This window comes from Mobula hypostoma (assembly GCF_963921235.1).
Source record: "Mobula hypostoma chromosome 8 unlocalized genomic scaffold, sMobHyp1.1 SUPER_8_unloc_2, whole genome shotgun sequence".
Taxonomy (NCBI): Eukaryota; Metazoa; Chordata; class Chondrichthyes; order Myliobatiformes; family Myliobatidae; genus Mobula; species Mobula hypostoma.
Window position 1 is genome coordinate 884,995 of NW_026948125.1, and position 19,060 is coordinate 904,054.

Sequence of the window (19,060 nt, forward strand, 5' to 3'; positions counted from 1 at the left end):
GCAGGTGAGAGGGAGCAGCTGTCCCCACTGTGCCGAGGGGAAGAGAAGCTTCTTTCACATACCGTGCATATTGCTAAAGACCTGCATTCCGCTAGCACCTCTCACTGCCTCTAAACCTTCCCTTTGCAGACCGCCTTTCACCCCTGGGCCCTGGAGTAAAGGCCACGCAGAGGCTGGATATCTGAGATAAAAATAGAGCCCTGAGTTAGTCAGGCAGCGTGTGAGGAGAACGAGGAGAGGAGTCATCAGTTCAGGTGGAGTCAGCAATCTGTTTGCCTCAGGTTGAAGGCGGGAAGCTCTCTGACAGGGTGAGTGCAGGATTGCTGGTGGGTCTGCCAATTGTTGGATCCTCATAGTTAGGGGAGAGAGATGGTGAGAGATAGAGAGAGATAGAGAGTGATGCAGATAGAGAGAAGGGAGAGAGGATGAGAGAACAAAGAGAGGGAGAGGCAGTGACAGAGAGAGGAAAGAGAGATGGAGAAGGGAGAGAAATGGAGAAGTAGAAGCAGAACGTGAGTGAGAGATGTGGAGAGACAGAAAAACAGAGTGTGAGGGAGATAAGGAACATTGGGAGAGGTAGATGGAGAAGGAAGAGAAAGAGAGGTGGAGAAAGAGAAGGGAGAGAGAGAGAGAGAGACAAAATGATTTTTAAGATACCAAATTCTTTTTAAGATACATAAAGAGTAAAAGAGAGGTGAGAGTAGATATCAGACTGCTGGAAAATGATACTGGAGAGGTAGTAACGGGGGACACAGAAATTACAGATGAACTTAATAAATATTTTGTGCCCATCTTCACTGTGGAAGACACTAGTAGTATGTTAGAAATTGAAGAGTGTCAGAGGGCAGAAGTGAGTGTAGTTCTTACTAAGGAGAAGGTGAGTGGGAAGCTGAAGAGACTGAAGGTAGAGAAGTCGCCTGTTCTAGATGGATTACACCCAGGGTTCTGAAAGAAGTAGTTGAAGAGATTGTGGAGGCATTAGTAACGATCTTTGAAGAATCGGAATGGTTCCAGAGGATTAGAAAATTCCAAATGTCATTTCACTCTTTAAGAAGAGAGGAAAACAGAAGAATGGAAATTATGGGCTGGTTAGCCAAACCTCAGTGGTTGGGAAGATGTTGGAGTTGGTTGCTAAGGACTAGATTTTGGGGTACTTGGAGGCACATGATAAAATTGACTAAAGTCAGCATGATTTCCTTAAGGGGAACTCTTGCCTGAAAAATCTGTTGGAATTCCTTGAGGAAATAACAGGCAGGATAGACAAGGGAGAGTCAGTGGATGTTGTTTACTTGGATTTTCAGAAGGCCTTTGACAAGGTGCCACACATGAGGTGCTACACAATATAAGAGCCCATGATATTACAAGAAAGGTACTAGGATGGATAGAAGATTGGCTGATTGGTAGAATGCAAAGAGTGGGAATAAAGGGGGTCTTTTCTGTTTGGCTGTTGGTGACGACTGGTGTTCTACAGGTTCAGTGTTGAGACTGCTTTTTTCACATTATATGTGAATGATCTGGAAGACAGAATCAATGGCTTTGTGGCCGGGTTTATGGATGATATGAAGGTAGGAGGAGAGGCAGGTAGTGAGGAGAATGCAGGAAGTCTGCAGAAGGACTTAGAGAGATTGGGAGAATGGGTAAAGAAGTAGCAGATGGAATTAGGTACAGGGAAGTGTGTGGTCACGTACTTTGATAGAAGTAGCAGATGGAATTAGGTACAGGGAAGTGTGTGGTCACGTACTTTGATAGAAGTAGCAGATGGAATTAAGTACAGGGAAGTGTGTGGTCATGTACTTTGATAGAAGGAATAAAGACGTGGGTCATTTTCTTAATGGGCACAACATTCAAAAATTGGAAGTGTAAAGAGACTTGGGAGTCCTTATGCAGTATTCCCTACAGGTTAACTTGCAGGTTGAGTCAGTGGTAAGAAAGGCAAATGCAATGTTCGTATTCATTTCGAGAGGACTAGAGTACAAAAGCAAAGATGTAATGCTACGTCTCTATAAGGCATTGGTCAGACTGCACTTGGACTATAGCGAGTAGTTTTGGGCCCCTTTTCTAAGAAAAGATGTGCTGGCATTGGAGAAGGTCTAGAGGAGGTTCACAAGAATGTTTACTGGAAAGAAAGAATTAACATATAAGGAAAGTTTGATGGCTCTGGGCCTGTACCTGCAGAAGTTTAGAAGAATGAGCGAGGATCTTATTTAGATTAGATCAGATTATGAGGACACACAGTCCTCTTTTATTGTTATTTAGTAATGCATGCATTAAGAAATGATACAATTTGTTCCTCCAGAATAATATCACAGAAACACAAGACAAACCAAGACCAAAAAAAAAACTGACTAAACCCACATAATTATAACATATAGTTACAACAGTGCAAAGCAATACTGTAATTTGATGAAGAACAGACCATGGGCACAATAAAAAAAATCTCAAAGTCTCTCGAAAGTCCCATCATCTCACACAGACAGCTGAAGGGAGAAACTCTCCCTACCATGAGCTTCCAGCACCGCAAACTTATTTAAACCTTCCTTTTTCAATATTTTTATTGATTTCTTACAAAAAAGAATACAGAGTACAGTAGGATATATAATGTATATCAATTACAATATATTAGAATCACAAATATAGTCTCATTACCCTATATCCATATACATTAAATTTAAACATAACATTGAAAAGAGATCATTTTATTATACAACGAAAAATCTAAACCCACTACCAGAAAAAAAACAGCTGTTTGGTTAAAAACAAAAGGAAAAAAACCCTTATCATATAATAAAACATATTGTTAGCCAATATCTGTGCTTAATAGCAAATCAAAGATTTTGAAAATAATTCAAAAAAGGTCCCCACAATGTTAAAAAATCTTGTCTTGGTTCAGAAATTGAACAGTGAAGCTTCTCTAAATTTAAGCAAGACACAACATCACGTAACCAGTGAGTATTGGTAGGCAGAGTAGCATTCTTCCACTTAAGCAACAATGCCTCCTGGCTATAGGAGAAATAATGACCAAAATGTGCAAATCATGTGACTCCAAAATAATATCATTTCCTCCAACAATACCAAATAAGGCAGTCAAAGGATTAGGTTTAAAACTTACTTTAAAAAGCACCAAAAAGGTTTGGAATACTTCCTTCCAATATTTTCAAGACTCGGACAAGTCCAAAACATAGGGATTAGTGAATCTTCTCCATTGTTACATCATTCACAATAGGGAGATATATCCGAATAAAAACGAGACAGCTTATCTTTAGTCATGTGGGCCCTAAGAGCCACTTTAAATTGTAGAAGGGAATGATAGGCACATAACGATGAGGTATTAACCCATTTTAATTTCATTCCAAGTATCCTCAGAAATTGGAATCTGTAAATCTTGTTCCCAGAGGTTTTTAATTTTGTCTAAAGGAATATTTCTCATTCCCAACAACATACCATAAATATTAGATATAGATCCATTATGGAAGGGTTTCAAATTAAAAATTGTATCAAGTAAATCCTTGTCTGGACTTTTAGGAAATATATGTACTTGAGAACGCAAAAAGTCTCTAATCTGTAAATATCGAAAAAAGTGGGTTTTGGATAAGCTATACTTAGTTGTCAGTTGTTCAAATGAAGAGAGACTATCTCCAACAAACAAATCCTGAAAACATTTAATACCCAATCTATTCCACTCTTTAAAAATTACATCAGTCATAGGTTTATAAAAAAGTTAGAAAAAAATGGGATTTGAAAGTGAAAAACTCAATAAACCAAAATATTTTCTAAATTGTACCCAAACTTTCAAAGTGTGTTTAACTACAAAATTATCAGTTGAATTACTTAAAGATAAAGGAATTGAGGATCTGAGGAGAGAAATGATAGAAAATTTATTAACAGAATTAGCTTCTAAACAGACCCAGACCGGAGTCCTCTCGATTAATATAATATAACCAAAACGTAAGATTCTATATATTGACTGCCCAGTAATAAAACCTAAAATTGGGTAAGGCTAAACCTCCATTCTTTTGAGCTTTTTGAAGATGAACTTTATTTAATTGAGAAATTTTATATTTCCATATATAAGAAGATACAGTAGCATGCAAAAGTTTGGGCACCCTGGTCAAAATTTCTGTTACTGTGAATAGCTGAACTGATGAAAAGATGAACTGATTTCCAAAAGTCATAAAGTTAAAGACGACACATTTCTTTAATATTTCAAGAAAACTTTTTTATTTTCATCTTTTACAGTTTCAAAATAACAAAAAAGGAAAAGCCCGAAGCAAAAGTTTGGGCACCCTGCATGGTAGTACTTAGTAACTGTCATGGTCCGGTCCATGAAGTCCGCATTCCGGTTCACAGTCCGGTCCATGGACTCAGGACTCCGGGTCTTCCAGCTGTCCCTTGTTTGAATTATTCATAGGTACCCAAGTAGCCTGATTCCCATCTTTGGGCTTGCAATATAAGTAGCCTTGGGATTGAGTGTGGGCTGTTGGTTTGTCTTGTCAGTCCCCCTCGGAGCAACCTGCTGGTGAAACCATTTGTGATCTCTAGGCCTGGTTGGAAGACCACTGCTTCATGGAGCCTTGTTGCCACTCGTTGGAGTGGTCTTTGTGGTATGGATTCAGCTGTTTCCCGGGCCAGCTGAGTGGCTGCCAGCTACTCCGAGCTAGGTAGGGATCCGGCTGTTTCCGTAGCCAGCTGAGGTTGCCGGCTGAACTGAGACTTGGAGCTACCCCGGAGCAGAGAAGAAACTGCCTGTTGTTCTTTGGTGTTTGTCTCTTCTTGACCTCGCCTCCGTGGGGTAAGTCAGGCCATCTTGCCGTTGCCCCATGGGGGCGGTCATGTCTTGTCTTGTCCTTGCCTCTGTTGGGTAAATCCGGCCATTCTGCCGTTACCCAACAGGTTGACCTGGCTTGTCTTAGGATAAGTCCCGGCTCTATCTTGGCGTTTGGTTCCCAGTCTGTCTCTGAGCTCCAAGGATGCCAGCCTCGAGGATCCCACAGCCAAGGGCAAGACCCAAGAACGCCGCCTCGAGGGTCCTGCAGCCAGGCTCCAAGAACGCCAGCCTCGCGGGACCTGCACCCAAGAACGCCAGCCTCACGGATCCCGCAGCCAAGGTCAGGCTCCAAGACCCCAGCCTCAAGCCATGTCATGTCCTTGCCTGGTTCTGGGGTCCGAGCCCAAGGCAAGACCCAGGTTCTGGGTCCTTTTTCAGTCTTGGGCTCGGAGTCCGAACCTTGTCTTGTCTCCAAGATCAGGCCTCTAGACCCCAGCCACGTCCTGTCCTGAAGCCATGTTATGTCCTTGCCTGGTTCCAGGATCCAAGCCCGAGCCATGACCTAGGTTCTGGGTCCTTGTCCAGTCTCGGGCTTGGAGTCCATGCCTTGTCTCCTAGTACATGGTTCCTAGTCCTGGTCCTGCTTTCCCTAGCCCAAGTCTGTGCTCTTGTCCCTGCTCCTGGTTGGAACCCTGTCATGTCCCTACTCTAGCCAAGTCCTGTTCCTTGTACTTCAGTGTCTGTGTCTTGCATTTAGGTCTGTTCCCAGCACCCCACTGTGACAGTAACACCCCCTTTGGCAAGTATCACAGCTTGTAAACGCTTTTTGTAGCCAGTTAAGAGTCTTTCAAGCAACCCACACAAAAAAGGCTGGTGAATGCAGCAGGCCAGGCAGCATCTATAGGAAGAGGTACAGTCGACATTTCAGGCCGAGACCCTTTGTCAGGACTAACTGAAAGAAGAGATAGTAAGAGTTTTGAGAGGGGGAGGGGGAGATCCAAAATGATAGGAGAAGACAGGAGGGGGAGAGATGGAGCTAAGAGCTGGAACTTTGATTGGCAAAAGGGATACAAGGCTGGAGAGGGGGGAGGATCAATGGGACGGGAGGCCTAGGGAGAAAGAAGGGGGGGGGAGCCCAGAAGATGGGCAAGGAGTTATAGTGAGAGGGACAGAGGGAGAAAAAGGAAAGAGAAAATAAATAAGGGATGGGGTACGAGGGGGAGGTGGGGCACTAACGGAAGTTAGAGAAGTCAATGTTCATGCCATCAGGTTGGAGGCTACCCAGACGGAATATAAGGTGTTGTTCCTCCAACCTGAGTGTGGCTTCATCTTTACAGTAGAGGAGGCCATGGATAGACATATCAGAATGGGAATGGGACATGGAATTGAAATGTGTGGCCACTGGGAGATCCTGCTTTCTCTGGCGGACAGAGCGTAGGTGTTCAGCAAAACGATCTCCCAGTCTGAGTCAGGTCTCACCAAAATTTAGAAGGCCATATCGGGAGCACCGGACGCAGTATATCACCCTAGCCGACTCACAGGTAAAGTGATGCCTCACCTGGAAGGACTGTCTGGGGCCCTGAATGGTGGTAAGGGAGGAAGCGTAAGGGCATGTGTAGCACTTGTTCCGCTTACATGGATAAGTGCCAGGAGGGAGATCAGTGGGGAGGGATGGGGGGGACGAATGGACAAGGGAGTTGTGTAGGGAGCGATCCCTGCGGAATGCAGAGAGAGGGGGGGAGGGAAAGATATGCTTAGTGGTGGGATCCCGTTGGAGGTGGCGGAAGTTACGGAGAATTATATGTTGAACCCGGAGGCTGGTAGGGTGGTAGGTGAGGACCAGGGGAACCCTATTCCTAGTGGGGTGGCGGGAGGATGGAGTGAGAGCAGATGTGCGTGAAATGGGAGAGATGTGTTTGAGAGCAGAGTTGATGGTGGAGGAAGGGAAGCCCCTTTCTTTAAAAAAGGAGGACATCTCCTTCGTCCTGGAATGAAAAGCCTCATGCTGAGAGCAGATGTGGCGGAGATGGAGGAATTGTGAGAAGGGGATGGCATTTTTGCAAGAGACAGGGTGAGAAGAGGAATAGTCCAGGTAGCTGTGAGAGTCTGTAGGCTTATAGTAGACATCAGTAGATAAGCTGTCTCCAGAAACAGAGACAGAAAGATCAAGAAAGGGGAGGGAGGTGTCGGAAATGGGCAGGGTGGAAGTTGGAGGCAAAGTTAATGAAGTCAACGAGCTCAGCATGCGTGCAGGAGCAGCACCAATGCAGTTGTCGATGTAGCGAAGGAAAAGTGGGGGACAGATACCAGTATAGGCTTGGAACATGGATTGTTCCACAAAGCCAACAAAAAGGCAGGCATAGCTGGGACCCATACGGGTGCCCATGGCAACACCTTTAGTTTGGAGGAAGTGGTTTGGGGGATTTTCGCCCATTCTTCCTTGCGAAAGGCTTCTAGTTCTGTGAGCTTCTTGGACCGTCTTGTATGCACTGCTCTTTTGAGGTCTATCCACAGATTCTCGATGATGCTGAGATCAGGCTTGCGCCTCCTGAGATGTCCATTGTGGATTCTGAGGTGTGTTTAGAATCATTGTCCTGTTGTCGAAGCCATCCTCTTTTCATCTTTGGCTTTTTTACAGATGGTGTGATGTTTGCTTCCATAATTTGCTGGTATTTAATTGAATTCATTCTTCCCTCTACCAGTAAATCTTCCCTATGCTACTGGCTGCAACACAAGCCCAAAGCATGATTGATCCACCCCCGTGCTTAACAGTTGGAGAGAGGTTCTTTTCATGAAATTCTGCACCCTTTTTTCTCTAAACATACCTTTGCTCATTGCAGCCAAAAAGTTCTATTTTAACTTCATCAGTCCACAGGACTTGTTTCCAAAATACATCAGGCGTGTTTAGATGTTCCTTTGAACCTTTTGAATAGAAGCCTCCTCCACACTGCCCCTTCACACACTCCCAGGGTCAGACACAGAGTGAAGCTCCCTCCCCACGGTCGCCGACCGGACGTCCCCCCACGGACGCCGACCGACCCACCGGCCGTTCCCCACGGACGCCGACCCACCCACCGGCCGTACCCCACAGACGCCGACCAACCCACTGGCCATTCCCCACTGTCAACGACCAACCGGCCGTTCCCCACGGAAGCCCACTGGCCGTTCCCCACGGTCGCCGACCAACCCACTAGCCATTCCCCACTATCAACGACCGATCAGCCCACTGGTCGTTCCCCAGTGTCCACGACCGACCGGCTGTTCCCCACGGTCGCCGACTGGCCCACTGATTGTTCCCCACGGTCGCCGACCGGCCCACTGACTGTTCCCCACGGTCGCCGACCGGCCCACTGACTGTTCCCCACGGACGCTCACTGGCCATTCCCCACAGTCGCCGACCGGCCCACTGACCGTTCCCCATGGTCGCCAACCGGCCGTTCCCCACGGTCGCCGACCGGCTGTTCCCCACGGACGCCCACTGGCAGTTCCCCACAGACGCCGACCGGCCGTTCCCCACAGACGCCGACTGACCCACTGACCGTTCCCCAAAGACACTAACTGACTGTTCCTGACAGACGCCGACCAACCCACTGACCGTTTCCCCACAGTCGCCGACTGACCCAATGACCATTCCTCACAGACACTGACTGACCGTTCCCGACAGACGCTGACCGACCCACTGACCGTTCCTTACGGACACCGACTGACCCACTGACTTTTCCCCACAGACACCGACCCACCGACTGTTCCCCGCAGTCGCCGACCGACCCACCGACCGTTCCATACACACTGATCCACTGACCTTTCCTCACGGTCGCCGACCGACCGTTCCTTGCAGATGCCGACTGACCCCATGGTCAACGACCGACACACTGGCCGTTCCCCACGGATGCCCACCGGCCGACCGGCCGTTCCCTACGGACGGCAACCAGCCCACCGGCCGTTCCCCACAGATGCCCACTGGCCCACAGACCGTTCCTCACAGTCGCTGACTGGCCATTCCCCACAGTCGCTGACCGGCCGTTCCCCACGTACGCCCACTGGCCGTTCCCCACAGACACCCACTGGCCCACAGACCGTTCCCCACGTACGCCCACTGGCCGTTCCCCGCGGACGCCGACCGGCCGTTCCCTACGGACGGCAACCAGCCCACCGGCCGTTCCCCACAGACGCCCACTGGCCCACAGACCGTTCCCCACAGTCGCTGACTGGCCGTTCCCCACAGACGCCCACTGGCCCACAGACCGTTCCCCACAGTCGCTGACCGGCCGTTCCCCACGTACGCCCACTGGCCGTTCCCCACAGACACCCACTGGCCCACAGACCGTTCCCCACGTACGCCCACTGGCCGTTCCCCGCGGACGCCGACCGGCCGTTCCCTACGGACGGCAACCAGCCCACCGGCCGTTCCCCACAGACGCCCACTGGCCCACAGACCGTTCCCCACAGTCGCTGACTGGCCGTTCCCCACAGACGCCCACTGGCCCACAGACCGTTCCCCACAGTCGCTGACCGGCCGTTCCCCACGTACGCCCACCAGCCGTTCCCCACAGACGCCCACTGGCCCACAGACCGTTCCCCACGTACGCCCACTGGCCGTTCCCCGCGGACGCCGACCGGCCGTTCCCTACGGACGGCAACCAGCCCACCGGCCGTTCCCCACAGACGCCCACTGGCCCACAGACCGTTCCCCACAGTCGCTGACTGGCCGTTCCCCACAGACGCCCACTGGCCCACAGACCGTTCCCCACAGTCGCTGACCGGCCGTTCCCCACGTACGCCCACCAGCCGTTCCCCACAGACGCCCACTGGCCCACAGACCGTTCCCCATAGTCGCTGACCGGCCGTTCCCCACGTACGCCCACCAGCCGTTCCCCACAGACGCCCACTGGCCCACAGACCGTTCCCCATAGTCGCTGACTGGCCGTTCCCCACAGTCGCTGACCGGCCGTTCCCCACGTACGCCCACTGGCCGTTCCCCGCGGTGGCCGACCGACCCACCAACCGTTCCCCGCGGTGGCCGACCGACCCACCGACCGTTCCCCGCGGTGGCCGACCGACCGTTCCCCACGGTGGCCGACCGACCTTTCCCCTCGGTGGCCGACCGACCCACCAACCGTTCCCCGCGGTGGCCGACCGACCGTTCCCCGCGGTGGCCGACCGACCCACCGACCGTTCCCCGCGGTGGCCGACCGACCCACCAACCGTTCCCCGCGGTGGCCGACCGACCGTTCCCCGCGGTGGCCGACCGACCCACCGACCGTTCCCCGCGGTGGCCGACCGACCCACCGACCGTTCCCCGCGGTGGCCGACCGACCCACCAACCGTTCCCCGCGGTGGCCGACCGACCGTTCCCCGCGGTGGCCGACCGACCCACCGACCGTTCCCCGCGGTGGCCGACCGACCGTTCCCCACGGTGGCCGACCGACCCACCGACCGTTCCCCGCGGTGGCCGACCGACCCACCGACCGTTCCCCGCGGTGGCCGACCGACCGTTCCCCACGGTGGCCGACCGACCGTTCCCCTCGGTGGCCGACCGACCCACCAACCGTTCCCCGCGGTGGCCGACCGACCCACCGACCGTTCCCCGCGGTGGCCGACCGACCGTTCCCCGCGGTGGCCGACCGACCCACCGACCGTTCCCCGCGGTGGCTGACCGACCCACCGACCGTTCCCCGCGGTGGCCGACCGACCCACCGACCGTTCCCCGCGGTGGCCGACCGACCCACCGACCGTTCCCCGCGGTGGCCGACCGACCGTTCCCCACGGTGGCCGACCGACCTTTCCCCTCGGTGGCCGACCGACCCACCAACCGTTCCCCGCGGTGGCCGACCGACCGTTCCCCGCGGTGGCCGACCGACCCACCGACCGTTCCCCGCGGTGGCCGACCGACCGTTCCCCACGGTGGCCGACCGACCCACCGACCGTTCCCCGCGGTGGCCGACCGACCGTTCCCCACGGTGGCCGACCGACCTTTCCCCTCGGTGGCCGACCGACCCACCAACCGTTCCCCGCGGTGGCCGACCGACCCACCGACCGTTCCCCGCGGTGGCCGACCGACCGTTCCCCGCGGTGGCCGACCGACCCACCGACCGTTCCCCGCGGTGGCCGACCGACCCACCGACCGTTCCCCGCGGTGGCCGACCGACCGTTCCCCACGGTGGCCGACCGACCTTTCCCCTCGGTGGCCGACCGACCCACCAACCGTTCCCCGCGGTGGCCGACCGACCCACCGAGCGTTCCCCGCGGTGGCCGACCGACCCACCGAGCGTTCCCCGCGGTGGCCGACCGACCGTTCCCCACGTTGGCCGACCGACCTTTCCCCTCGGTGGCCGACCGACCCACCAACCGTTCCCCGCGGTGGCCGACCGACCCACCGACCGTTCCCCGCGGTGGCCGACCGACCGTTCCCCGCGGTGGCCGACCGACCCACCAACCGTTCCCCGCGGTGGCCGACCGACCCACCGACCGTTCCCCGCGGTGGCCGACCGACCCACCGACCGTTCCCCGCGGTGGCCGACCGACCCACCGACCGACCCACCGACCGTTCCCCGCGGTGGCCGACCGACCGTTCCCCACGGTGGCCGACCGACCTTTCCCCTCGGTGGCCGACCGACCCACCAACCGTTCCCCGCGGTGGCCGACCGACCGTTCCCCGCGGTGGCTGACCGACCCACCGACCGTTCCCCGCGGTGGCCGACCGACCCACCGACCGTTCCCCGCGGTGGCCGACCGACCGTTCCCCACGGTGGCCGACCGACCGTTCCCCACGGTGGCCGACCGACCCACCGACCGTTCCCCGCGGTGGCCGACCGACCGTTCCCCACGGTGGCCGACCGACCTTTCCCCTCGGTGGCCGACCGACCCACCAACCGTTCCCCGCGGTGGCCGACCGACCCACCGACCGTTCCCCGCGGTGGCCGACCGACCCACCGACCGTTCCCCGCGGTGGCCGACCGACCGTTCCCCACGGTGGCCGACCGACCCACCGACCTTTCCCCTCGGTGGCCGACCGACCCACCAACCGTTCCCCGCGGTGGCCGACCGACCGTTCCCCGCGGTGGCCGACCGACCCACCGACCGTTCCCCGCGGTGGCCGACCGACCCACCGACCGTTCCCCGTGGTGGCCGACCGACCGTTCCCCGCGGTGGCCGACCGACCCACCAACCGTTCCCCGCGGTGGCCGACCGACCGTTCCCCGCGGTGGCCGACCGACCCACCGACCGTTCCCCGCGGTGGCCGACCGACCGTTCCCCGCGGTGGCCGACCGACCCACCAACCGTTCCCCGCGGTGGCCGACCGACCCACCGACCGTTCCCCGCGGTGGCCGACCGACCCACCGACCGTTCCCCGCGGTGGCCGACCGACCCACCGACCGACCCACCGACCGTTCCCCGCGGTGGCCGACCGACCGTTCCCCACGGTGGCCGACCGACCTTTCCCCTCGGTGGCCGACCGACCCACCAACCGTTCCCCGCGGTGGCCGACCGACCGTTCCCCGCGGTGGCCGACCGACCCACCGACCGTTCCCCGCGGTGGCCGACCGACCCACCGACCGTTCCCCGCGGTGGCCGACCGACCGTTCCCCACGGTGGCCGACCGACCGTTCCCCACGGTGGCCGACCGACCCACCGACCGTTCCCCGCGGTGGCCGACCGACCGTTCCCCACGGTGGCCGACCGACCTTTCCCCTCGGTGGCCGACCGACCCACCAACCGTTCCCCGCGGTGGCCGACCGACCCACCGACCGTTCCCCGCGGTGGCCGACCGACCCACCGACCGTTCCCCGCGGTGGCCGACCGACCGTTCCCCACGGTGGCCGACCGACCCACCGACCTTTCCCCTCGGTGGCCGACCGACCCACCAACCGTTCCCCGCGGTGGCCGACCGACCGTTCCCCGCGGTGGCCGACCGACCCACCGACCGTTCCCCGCGGTGGCCGACCGACCCACCGACCGTTCCCCGTGGTGGCCGACCGACCGTTCCCCGCGGTGGCCGACCGACCCACCAACCGTTCCCCGCGGTGGCCGACCGACCGTTCCCCGCGGTGGCCGACCGACCCACCGACCGTTCCCCGCGGTGGCCGACCGACCCACCGACCGTTCCCCGTGGTGGCCGACCGACCGTTCCCCGCGGTGGCCGACCGACCCACCGACCGTTCCTCGCGGTGGCCGACCGACCGTTCCCCGCGGTGGCCGACCGACCCACCGACCGTTCCCCGCGGTGGCCGACCGACCCACCGAGCGTTCCCCGCGGTGGCCGACCGACCCACCGACCGTTCCCCGCGGTGGCCGACCGACCCACCGACCGTTCCCCGCGGTGGCCGACCGACCGTTCCCCGCGGTGGCCGACCGACCCACCGAGCGTTCCCCGCGGTGGCCGACCGACCGTTCCCCGCGGTGGCCGACCGACCCACCGACCGTTCCCCGCGGTGGCCGACCGACCCACCGAGCGTTCCCCGCGGTGGCCGACCGACCCACCGAGCGTTCCCCGCGGTGGCCGACCGACCCACCGACCGTTCCCCGCGGTGGCCGACCGACCCACCGACCGTTCCCCGCGGTGGCCGACCGACCGTTCCCCACGGTGGCCGACCGACCTTTCCCCTCGGTGGCCGACCGACCCACCAACCGTTCCCCGCGGTGGCCGACCGACCCACCGAGCGTTCCCCGCGGTGGCCGACCGACCCACCGAGCGTTCCCCGCGGTGGCCGACCGACCCACCGAGCGTTCCGCACAGACACTGACTGATTCATTGGCCTTTTCTTTTGCTGTCTAGGTTTCTGTATCTCTGGATATCAGCCTCTCATTTTAAAGTACCAGCCTCTCGGAACCCCTAAGATCCAGCTTTGCATACCTTAACACTACCTTCTCTTGTTTGTGATACCCTGTCCCACAGTCTGACTTTTTACCCTCACATCGTCTGATCAGCCCTCAGCCTCTGTTCTCTGGGGAATTGATTTCTGTCTGCCTAATGAAGGGTGTCTCAGCGTGGAATATCGACTGTTTATTCCCCCTCGTTGTGCGGGTGCGTGTGATCCTATTTACCTCCTCCAAGATCAATCCAGTCCTTTCCTTCCGCAAGTCCCACCAATTATTTTCATCATCCACGTACCGATCTGAGTTTGTTAAATATCCCTGATTCAATGCCTCTGCAAGCAATCCTGGGTGGCCATTCCAGAAAGTGAAAGATAGAATTCCTCCCTCAACATCCCCATTGTAATTCCCTCCAATCATAAAATCATATTTCTCATATTAGTTATTGGTGGCGGTTCGTATAGAACACATCCAGAGTGGCCTCGTTATCAGACACCTCCAGTGTGTTTGTTGTCCCTTCTGCCCTCAATGTCTATGCTGGACTGAATGCCTTCTGCCCAGGCAACGTCCATATTTCACCATTCCCTGCATCTCTCCAGCTCACAAACACCACCTCACTATTGTTGTACTACGCATTTCTGATTGTAGTTTGATTATGGTAATTTTATGTCCTGCACTGTACTGCTTCCACAAAACAGTAAACTTCACAGCATACGTAAGGGATATTAAACCTGATTCTGATACATGTGTCTCATTGCCCCCTGATCACCTCTATTGGATCTGTCTCCACTGCCCCACCTAGCAGCACATTGAAGCCACTACATCTCACACATCTTGAAACTTTACCCCACTCACCTAAACGCATGCACTCTGGGGGAAAAATGTCCTATACACCTACTTCCCACATGATCTGATAAAGTTAAATCTACACCTAAAAAGGATCTCGTGCTATCCTGGCACATAGGCCGAATAAACTCTTCTCAGGCTTCCAGCCAGGTACTTAACAACGTTTCCATGACAAACTCTGCCATCTTCATTGGAGATGATGCTTGGGTACGTTCTCATCTGCTGCTATATACTCTATAACCCCATTGTCTGTTCCTCCTGATTGGTTAGTTCTCAACCAATCGGATTTCCGCAGTCCCACCTTGTTTACAATCCAATTTCAGTTCTTACTTAGAGCAAGATCTAATCTTTGTTACAATTCTTTATCTCTAGTTTTATTTCAATGGCCTCCTTCACAGTAGTTTTGTGACAGCGAAGTCAATCCTGTGACCATTGTGAATGCAATGTTCTGCTACCGCCAATTCCTCTGGGTAACCCAAACAGAAACAGCTCCTGTGCTCCCCGAAGGGGGTGTGATACACGGTGCTCTGCATTCTCAGGGAAACCTGTAAATGTCATCCTAGGTCACCTTGGACCCACATAAACTGGAATTTGAGCTTCTTCATGGATTTATGGATGGTATTAATTTGGTATTTCTTCAGGATCCTGGTGATCCTTCCAGGAACTGTGGAAATTTAGGGAAGACAGGCAGCAGTGATGGCTTCTTCCTTGTTGTCAAGTTTCCTGGTTCTTCATTCGGCCTTTGAATGGCCAGATTGAGGACTAACCAGTCTGGAGGGAGGGGTGACTGGGATACCAGTGGACTGGATGTGCCCAAGCATTATCGCTGATGGAGATGGCAGAGTTCGTCATTGAAGCGTCGGCTAAAACTGATACCTGTACATGGCTAGATGCCCGAGAAGAGTTTATTCATAAATCTACACCTCTCATAATTTTATAAAGTTAGAGTCTCCCTCCGAATCCGCCGCTTCAGCTTTGTCCAACCTCATTATACAGAATATTCTCTAATCTAGGCAGCATGTTGGTGAAGATCCTCTGCATTCCAGACCCTTCCTGGAAAGAGGGTGATGAGATGTATACTGGGGTCAGGGTCAGGTTCCTCTACACCATTACATCATACTCTCTGGAGTTACTTACAGGCCGTGCAACAGTACTACAGGGGAACAGGGTCTTCACCGCAATATTTGTGCTGTATATAACGTCCAAATGCTTGTTGTGATGTGCCTGGTGGGGTAGGATAGTGGGTAGTGCTTCTCACTCTCATTTTCAGCGTCCACAGCTGGCTAGCAGTCTTGTGGAAAGGGGAGATGAATGTGTAAGTCTCTCCCTGCCAGTACATAGCCTCACCCACAGCAAGCCTCATGTAGTGCCTCCTCGCTGGTGAGACACGGAAAATAGACTCCTTCTGGACTCAGGCCGAACTACAGAGGGTGGGAGAAGGCTTCGCCCCTGTACAAATAGCACGTGGGCCTATTGGCATGCGGACACTCCCTGGTTCTCGAGAACCAGATCTCCTGCTACGGGTAAATAGTCCCACTGCCCTGCGGGCAGCGTCAGGAACTGCAAATCCGGAGAGCAGCCGCAAAGGAAGCAAGATGTCATTGAGCATGGTTCCACCAGCTCCAGCGGCAAACGGGAATCAAACGTGCGGCTTCAGAAGCTTTCATATGGACCACACTGGTGAGGCCGAGAGGTGGATCTTGATGACCGGGCTTCTAACGATCACCACGCCTTCTGCCCAGGCTTGCGATGATGATCATCACCCATTGTCCTTATAACGTCAAACGAAAGTAAACCCTTCTGACTACACCCTCGATATCAGCTCATAAACCCTGTATATCAGCTCACTCACCCTCGATATCACCTCACTAAACCCTGTATATCAGCTCACTCACCCTCGATATCACCTCACTAAACCCTATTTATCACCTCACTAAACCCTGTATATCAGCTCACTAAACCCTCGATATCACCTCACTAAATCCTATATATCACCTCACTAAACCCTGTATATCAGCTCACTAAACCCTGTATATCAGCTCACTAAACCCTCGATATCACCTCACCAAACCCTGTATATCAGCTCACTAAACCCTCGATATCACCTCACTAAACCCTGTATATCAGCTCACTCACCCTCGATATCACCTCACTCACCCTCAATATCACCTCACTAAACCCTCTATATCACCTCACTAAACCCTCGATATCACCTCACTAAACCCTGTATATCAGCTCACTAAACCCTCGATATCACCTCACTAAACCCTGTATATCAGCTCACTAAACCCTGTATATCAGCTCACTCACCCTCGATATCACCTCACTAAACCCTGTATATCAGCTCACTAAACCCTCGATATCACCTCACTAAACCCTGGTATATCAGCTCACTAAACCCTCGATATCACCTCACTAAACCCTCGATATCACCTCACTAAACCCTGTATATCAGCTCACTAAACCCTCGATATCACCTCACTAAACCCTCGATATCACCTCACTAAACCCTGTATATCAGCTCACTAAACCCTCGATATCACCTCACTAAACCCTGTATATCAGCTCACTCACCCTCGATATCACCTCACTAAACCCTCTATATCACCTCACTAAACCCTTGATATCACCTCACTAAACCCTGTATATCAGCTCACTAAACCCTCGATATCACCTCACTAAACCCTGTATATCAGCTCACTCACCCTCAATATCAGCTCACTAAACCCTCGATATCAGCTCACTAAACCCCCGATATCACCTCACTAAACCCAGTATATCAGCTCACTCACCCTCGATATCACCTCACTCACCCTCGATATCACCTCACTAAACCCTCTATATCACCTCACTAAACCCTCGATATCACCTCACTAAACCCTCGATATCACCTCACTAAACCCTGTATATCAGCTCACTCACCCTCGATATCAGCTCACTAAACCCTCGATATCAGCTCACTAAACCCCCGATATCACCTCACTACACCCTCCACATAACTTCATTGATAGAAGCATAGAAAACCTACAGTACAATACAGGGCCTTTGGCCTACAATGCTGTGCTCGCCACTCTCTGCGTTTTTTAAAAAAAAAAACAACTTACCCCTGACATCTCCTCTGTACCTACTTCCAAGCAACTTTAAACTGTGCCCTCTCGTGTTAGCCATTTCAGCCCTGGGGAAAAGCCTCTGACTATCCACACGATCAATGCTTCTCATCTTGTACACCTCTATCAGGTCACCTCTCATCCTCCGTCACTCCAAGGAGAAAAGGGCGAGTTCTCTCAACCTATTCTCATAAGGCATGCTCCCCAATCCAGGCAACATCCTTGTAAATCTCCTCTGCACCCTTTCTATTGTTTCCACATCCTTCCTGTGGTGAGGTGACCAGAACTGAGCACAGTACTCCAAGTGGGGTCTGACCAGGGTCCTATATAGTTGCAACATATACTAAAAATAATGCAGTTTGTTGTCTATATCTCTCTCCGTCTCTTACTCTCTCACTCTCTCTCTCACTTTCTCTGTCTGTCTCTCTCACTCACTCTCTCTGCCTCTTTCTGTCCCTCTCTGTCTGTCTCTGTCTTTCGCTCTCACTCTCACACTCTCTGTGTCTCTTTGTCTCTCTCTCTCCTTCTCTATCTCTGTGTCCTCTCTCTTTCACTTACTCTCTCTGTCTCTCTCTCTCTATCTCTCTCTCTCCCTCACTCTCTCTCACTCTCTCTCTCTCTCTCTGTCTCTCACTCTCTCACTATCTGTCATGGTCCGGATCGGGGTCCCTTTAAATTTAGCTTGTTTATGTTACGATCCGGACTGTTGATTCCCTGTTTTCCCGTGTCCCTCGGCTTTGGTGATTAGAGGCAATTAACACTCGGCTGAACCGGTAGTTTATCGTCTCCGTCTTTCAGCCGTTCGGTGCGGGAGCGTCTGCAAAGTCAGCTAAGGTATGGTGTGCCGATGTCATCTGGCCGGAGCAAGCCTAGTCTCTGCCGAAGCGTGTGCCGGTAATTCGCCTTTCCTCACCAGAGCAACCCTGTCCAGTTACCTCGCCAAAGCGAGCCTGCCAAGTATCCTCACCGAGGTGGGTCTGTCAGTTAACCCACCGGAGGGGATCAAGAACCGCTGTCTACTGTTCCTGGGCCGAGTCGAGAGCTCACCACTACCTGGAGGCTCCAAATCAAGTCCTGGGCCTGGCGGTCTGTGATTCCTGCCTTACCCCACTGTCTGAATCCCTTCTCTGCCCATCTCACCTCTAGCCCTTGTCTGCAGCCCCCGCCTGCACTTCAGTCTAGTTCCATCATTGGAGCTAGATAGGTACTGTCTGGTGTTCTTTCGTGTTGGTCTTGTTTTGTCCTCGCCTCAGTGGGGTAAGTCAGGCCGTCTTGCCGTTGCCCCGCCGAGGGTCTTGTCTTGTCTTGTCCTCGCCTCAGTGGGGTAAGTCAGGCCGTCTTGCCGTTGCCCCGCCGAGGGTCTTGTCTTGTCTTGTCCTTGCCTCCGTGGGGTAAGTCAGGCCGTCTTGCCGTTGCCCTGCGGAGGGTCATGAGTCCCAGCCTTATGTCCTGTACCCAAGGAGGGGACTCGACTCTGTGTTCTGTGTATGTGTCCATGGTTCATTGTACCTGCTCTCCCGAAACTGAA